This window comes from Pteropus vampyrus, unplaced genomic scaffold, assembly GCF_000151845.1.
Source record: "Pteropus vampyrus isolate Shadow unplaced genomic scaffold, Pvam_2.0 Scaffold674, whole genome shotgun sequence".
Classification (NCBI taxonomy): domain Eukaryota; kingdom Metazoa; phylum Chordata; class Mammalia; order Chiroptera; family Pteropodidae; genus Pteropus; species Pteropus vampyrus.
The window spans coordinates 494,548-501,506 of record NW_011889455.1 but is presented as its reverse complement, the minus strand read 5'-3'; the positions used below and the strand labels follow the sequence as shown (position 1 = coordinate 501,506).

The following is a 6,959-nucleotide window of genomic DNA, read 5'->3' as shown; positions in this document are numbered from 1 at the left end:
CCCTTCCTAATTTTCCATACAATCAAAATCTCTTTATACCTCTTCTTTTGTTTCACTTTCATTTTCATAATCATTTCTTCTCCTCAATGATCCTAATATAGATAAAGGAATCTCCCACCCCTTGAGAATCTTGTAACTTAATCTTAATTACTAAAATGATTGTCTTTTTCTCCAATTTATTCTACTTGTAGTCAGTTTTCATCTTATATATTTCTTTTTGTCCATCTCTGTTTTCATTATTGATAAAAGTTTCTTTCATAGCTACAAATAACTGTTTAAGGAAAATAAGTTTAGTTGAGGTGTTCTGTTGGAATTATTCTCTTTCTATGGTTGTTTGTCTTGAAAGAATTTTCATCAAATAAAATATTTCTATTCATATTTTTAGTTTTCTTCTCTTTTTTTTGGTTTTGTGTGGAGGTCTATCATTTTTCTATTTTGGGGGAAACACCTATTTTTTTTTTTCTGGATCAGCAACAGTAGATGATTCTATTTAAGCAGGATCAAGGGGATACTATAGTTTACTAAGTTATTAGTGAGAGCAAGTGTGCTTCTCTCACCAATAACTCACCTATTCTGTTGGTGCAGTGATTTGCTACTTATCTCTGAGGGGTATGGTTATGTGTATCTTCTGACCTTGTGATTTTCTTTTGTTTCTGCAGCAATTTGTTCAAATTGAGGCCCCAAGAAACAGACCCTGAAATGGAGATGTGCATGTAAGAAGTTTGTTTTAGAAATGCCCTCAGACTTAATACTTATTGAGGGAGTTAAGGAAGTAAGATTGGGTAGAGGGATACACTGAATGTAGACACAACAAAGACCTTGGCCACAAAGAAGTGAGGGTTTGGGATTTCCCTTCAGAATTCCCATGCTTTAAGGCAGGGGCCTGGAATTTATACCTTCCATGGAACTGTCATTGGATGGAGGCTGCCCTCAAGGACGGATGTGACCTTGAAAAGAAAATTCTCTTCAGCTAAGGATATTTCATAGAGATGGAATCAGTTGAAAGCTATCAGCTATTACTAGCACTCTTACGATTGGTGAAATAAAAATGGGATCTGGGATACAAAACACAGATCCATTATCAGCCACCTTTACACCATTCACAGCTACTTATTTCTTATAATAAGTTCTAGGGAAAGCATCCCCCCAAGCCCCAAACTTCAATCTTTTTCTTTTCCTGTAAAGTCTTTCAAGGTGCTTAATGGCTAGGCCTGCAGTTACCTCTGCAGTGAGTCACAAAACCATACTATATTTATCTTCTCCCTCCTCTTCATTCCCTTCACCTTCACTGGATATCTCTGCAGGTCCAAGTAAATAACATGGTGAGATAATCCAGATTTAGATCCCTAGGGAATCTGAGCTTCTAATTACCATTTCCTTTTCAGGCTATGATTGTTGTATTTGTTGATTTACTGTCAAAATTGAGTAAAAGAGTACCAACAGATGTCTGTGGATCACCTAAATGCCAAACGTATTTTTTCTGCCCTCACGAGGTAACAGCCAGACCTCTTTCTGATAACAGGACCAAATACCTCTCTCTATAAGCCTTGTGACTTCTTTTCTAGCCTGGTGATTTCTTGGAACAAGAAATCCAAAGTGACTGGGGATAGCTATAGCTTTACATATGATGGGATTCTTGCTGTGTCCCCTGATAAGAGCATTTACCCTCTGAGAACAAGGATCTCTGAACCCATACAGTTCGGAGATGTGGAAATGTAGAGTGCAAATTCTCCAAGAGGGTCACTTGGAGAACTCTTGGACCCAGGTACTCAACCTCCTGAGGATATGGCACCATATAATGGTCATTGATTTCTGGTGGTTGCTGCACTATGGAAGATACCTCAACTATACCTTTGAAAGGCCATTTCATCATTTATTAAGCCATTAGCCTCTGGGTAATGTGAAAAAGAATAGAACCAGTGTGGCATGTTTATACTTTTTATATCACAGCCTAAATTGCACATTATTTAGCAGTGTAAGTTCTTTCTCCCCACTCGATTATGGAGCTTCTTGTCAGGAACCACAGTAAAACTAAGAACTTTTTATCTCCACCATGTTCACATTCTATGCTGACTCTACATATTGTTTTTTCCAATACCCTGTATATTGTAAATACTTGATCGAGGATAAACAAAATTGAAAACTCAGGAATCAGTAGAGCATATGCTGAGGATCTAGTTCTATTTGTTGTCAGGACCCCCAAAGACGTATAACATCATCAGTGACTTAAGTAAAGACTTTTACAATCAAGAGACATACAAGTCACACTTGATAAAGATGCAAATGTATAATAAAAGCAGGTAAGTATCATGTTGATCAGGAAAAGGAAAAATCAATTCAATTTAAAGAACTTAGAAAAGTCCTCATGGAGGAGATCAGATATGAGCTCAAGGATGAGTATAATTAGGATTGAAAGAGAGGAAGAAGGTGTTTTAGATGAGGGAAACGTGAGCAAATTAATTAAAGCAAGTGCACGGAGGAACAGTGAGGGGATACACGTTGCCAAGTGCTCTGAGGTGAGTGGAAAAAAACAAGATGATAGATAAGATACAAGTAGACTGTAGAGCACCTGGAATACCAAAAATAAAGAAAATGGATTTGGTTCCATTTTGGGAGAGTGTCATTTTTTTTTTCGCTAATTAAACAAATATTTTTTAAGCACTACAAAGTGCCAGACATTGTTCAAGGTGTTGAAAATGATGTAATGAACATAACAAAGAAATTCCTTCCATCTTATGTCTATAGCTAATGATGGGGGTCAGGAGAAAGTGATTGATTATAGATATACTAACAAATAAAAATATAGCATATTGAAGGGTGATTAGTGAAATGAAGGAGGGGAAAACAGAGTAAGAAAGATAAAGGCAGCTAAACTAAAAAGGAAGAAGAGCAAATTCAGTAATTCATATGTGGAACTAAATGATATTCAATTTTTCAATGAAGGTTTTGCAAGATGTGGTGATAAATTCAACTTGTAGAGTGAAGAAATCGATGACTCTGGCTAAATCTACTACACCTTTTAGTCTCCTCTCCAAATCTTATTTAATTTTCATAAACCATATTAATTCCTCCAGTAACAGGTCAAACCAACCTGAGACTCTTTCCTGCTGGTTTTACATTTCATTCACAGAATAAAAAACAATTGTAAAAGTGAGGTCATTTACATAAGAATCAGCTAGATGATCATCAAATGACCTTAGTAACTTTAGTAAAGGTCATTTGCTTTAACCTCATTGCCTCATGGGTCATCTTTAATCAATGTCATGTTGTTTATATCCTTTGGGGACTGAATTTACCCATAAAAATATAAGGATGTCATTGCAGGAAAATCTCTTTAGCATTTGATGGAAAATTTTAACTTCGCATTACAAGGAACATAATTATTGACACTGACCAACAGTCTCACAGATTTCATTGTTTTAATCCCGAATGTTTTAAAGATCAAAATTTATATTCTGAAATCCTATGAGAACTAAACATCATGAAGAAAACAATGAGATGTTACAAAACTCTCGTGAAATCTAGGTAAAGGAAGTAGTCTAATTTATTTTTACTTTAAGTATTAGCATCCATAAATGTTTATCTATCTGAATTATTTAGCATTCTTAAAATTTTTCTTCTTCGATTTCAATTTCTTACTTATCTTTCCAGCTCATCTCAAAACTGAAGGCCATGGGAACTAGGATGAGAATCAAACTGCAATTCACTCTGATCTTTTCTGATTATAAGGTAGAATTTCAAAATACTGTATACAGGTGTGAATACAGACAAATTCTGTTAAGTGATTCAGGCATGTACATTGAAAGTTATTTCTAAATTAACTAACTAATTAAATGGCTTCTATTTAATTTTTTTAACACCTACAGCACCTGGTATTCCTAGGTGGTATTTAATATTTTTAAATGAACAAATAAATAAGATTTTCAGCCTGTATATAGGCTGAAAAATTTTATATACCAACAGGCTGGTTGTCATTAAAGAAACAAGAGATAAAAAATGTTGGGGCTCTTTTGGCTCCTCGCTTCCAAGATGACCAAAAAAGGAAGGAACCATGGTCATGCCAAAAAGGGCAGGGGTCATATACAGCCTATTCGCTGCACCAACTGCGCCCGATGCATATCCAAGAACAAGGCCACTAAGAAGTTCATCATCTGAAACATAGTAGAGGCCACAGCCGTGAGAGACATTTCTGAAGCGAGTGTCTTCAATGCATGTATACTTCCCAAGCTATATGTGAAACTGCATTACCGTGTGAGTTGTGCCCTCACAGCAAGATAGTCAGGAATCGCTTTCGTGAGGCCTGGAAGGACTGAACACCTCCACCTGGATTTAGACCTGCAGGAGCTGCATCAAGAACTCCACCAAAGCCCATGTAAGGAGCTAACTCTGAAGAATTATTCTCTGGAAAAAAATAAAGCGGAAATTATACTTAAAAAAAAATATTGGCAAAAATGTAGAGAAAAGGGAACACTGGTGCACTGTTGTTGGGAATGTCAACTGGCATAGCACTATGAAAAACAGTATGAAAGTTTCTCAAAAAAATTAAAAATAGAACTACCATATAATCCAGCAATCCCACTTTTGGGTATTTATCCAAAGAAAATGAAATTATTGTCTTAAATAGATCTGCACTTCCATGTTCACTGCAACATTATTCACAATAGCCAAGACATGGAAACAACCTAAGTGTCCATCGTGGGGTGAAGGGATAAAGAAAATGTGATATATAAGTATAAATATATATCTCCTATATTATATACACACATACCACACAGCACACACATACACACACACACACATACATACACAATGTCCTCACTTAACATCATGGATAGGTTCTTGAATACTGTGACTTTAAGCAAAAGAACATAAAACAAAACCAATTTTACCATAGGCTAATATAAATGAGTTAAGTTACTACAGTGCATTTTGGTCACAAAAACATCAAACTTCCAAATAAGCCCCCTAACACTTCTAATATTAAACATTGAAATAAATGTGAGCTATACATACATTTAAAAAATGAATAAAATAGAGGATTCTCAAGAAACATGGTGGAGTGAGAGACGTTCTCAGATCTCTCCCCTTGAAACAACAATAAGCTGAACATCCAAAATGAAACAAAAAACACCCAAACTGCACACTAGCACGTCTGAGCATGGGTTCTACGCATAAAAGCCATCACAGGTCAGAACCCCGGGTACAGGGAGGTGGACAAGGACAAATAAAGAAGCTGCCTCTCGCAGCCACTGGAGCTTGCAGGAGGAGGGGGAAGGGTCCTCCACTTGCAGGAGGAGGGGGAAGGGTGAAGGTGCGGCAACTTCCCAGATCAGCCCTACCTGGAAGTACTGAAACTTCTAGTAGCCAGCAACAGAACCCAGTCATCAGCGCAGAAAGCAAAGAAGCAGGACGGAACAGCAGAGGAACAGTTGTTTTTCACCAGCCCTAGTTCCAAAACTGAGGCTGAGCTGCAGTCCCCAACCCCCAATCCAGAGGACCCCTTCCCCCATACCCTCCCAGGCTGAAACATCACAGAGCCCCAGGGGAATCTGAGCAAAGGCTGCCAAGATTGAAGCTCCCTGCAGGAGGAGGGGAAAGGGAGAAGGTGCAGCGACTTCCCTGATCAGTCTTTCTGGATGTAACAGAACTTCTAGCAGCTGGCAGCAAGGACTAGTTATCAGGGCAGAAAGCAGGGAAGTGGGAGGCAGAGAAGCAACAGTTGATTTTTACCGGCACTAGATGCAAAACTGAGGCTGAACGCAGCCCCCAGCTCCCAAACCAGAGGGCCCCTTCCCGTATATCCTCTGAGACCCGTCACCACAGGGCCCCAGGGAAATCTGAGCAAACTCTACAGAAGCTGTCGCTAACGCTGACAAGGACTGAAACTGAGAGTAGCAAGTGTGATTAAATGTCTACAAGAAAATAAAAAAGACATTTAGGCATTATATAAAGCAGAGATCCAAGAGGCTTAGACTCCACCTACTGGAAACCAAAAGAAAAGTGCCTTCTTTGCAGCAGGCTAAAGAGAGAACTTTATATAATAAATATTTCTGGAAAAACAGTAGAATACACTTCCATTAATGACAGGCAGAGAAATAGTCCATTGAACACCATGAACAACCACAGTGACAAGGCATCTAGAAAGAAAGAGAAAATTTTCCAGAAAATAAGCTTACATACATAGAAATATGCAACTTAAGTGACAGAGAATTCAGGAGGTACTTCTGAAAACACGCGATGAGATCCAAAACAACTCACATCAACAACCTCAGGAATTGATAAAACAACTAGATGAACAGAGCAAGGAGATTGAAACCCTAAAAAGGAACCAAATAGAACTCTGGAGATGAAGAACACATTGCAAGAGTTGAAAAATGAAATAGCAAGCTTGGAAAATGGAGTTGACCAAATGGAGGAAAGGATCAGTGATATCAAAGACAGAAATCTAGAAATAAATCAGAAGGAAGAAGAGAGAAACCGAAGAATGAAATATAATGAAAGAGAAATACAAGAACTAGCTGATACCAACAGGAGAGGAAACATAAGAATAATGGACATTCTCAAAGGAGAGGAAAAGGAACAGGGGTTAGAAAGCATTTTCAGACAAATAGTGGACGAGAATTTCCCAAATCTAAGGAATGAGCTGGAACTTGGAATTCAAGAAGTCAACAGAACACCCAAGCATTTTCATACAAATAGTGGACGAGAATTTCCCAAATCTAAGGAATGAGCTGGAGCTTGGAAGTCAAGAAGTCAACAGAACACCCAATTATCTCAACACAAAAGGGTCTTCACTTAGACATATTGTATTAAAGTTATCAGAAATCAATGACAAAGACAGAATTCTCAGGGCACCCAGGGAAAAAAAGATGCTAACTTATAAAAGAAAACCCATTAGATTATCATCGGACTTCTCATTGCAAATCTTACAAGCCAGAAAGGAATGGAATCAAATATTT

The 6,959-nt window shown here is 37.8% G+C and overlaps 1 pseudogene; it reads left to right on the top strand.

The window, feature by feature from the left end:
- Positions 1-4,022: 4,022 nt before the first annotated feature.
- Positions 4,023-4,431, top strand: LOC105309133 (annotated as a pseudogene).
- The last annotated feature ends 2,528 nt before the right edge of the window (positions 4,432-6,959 follow it).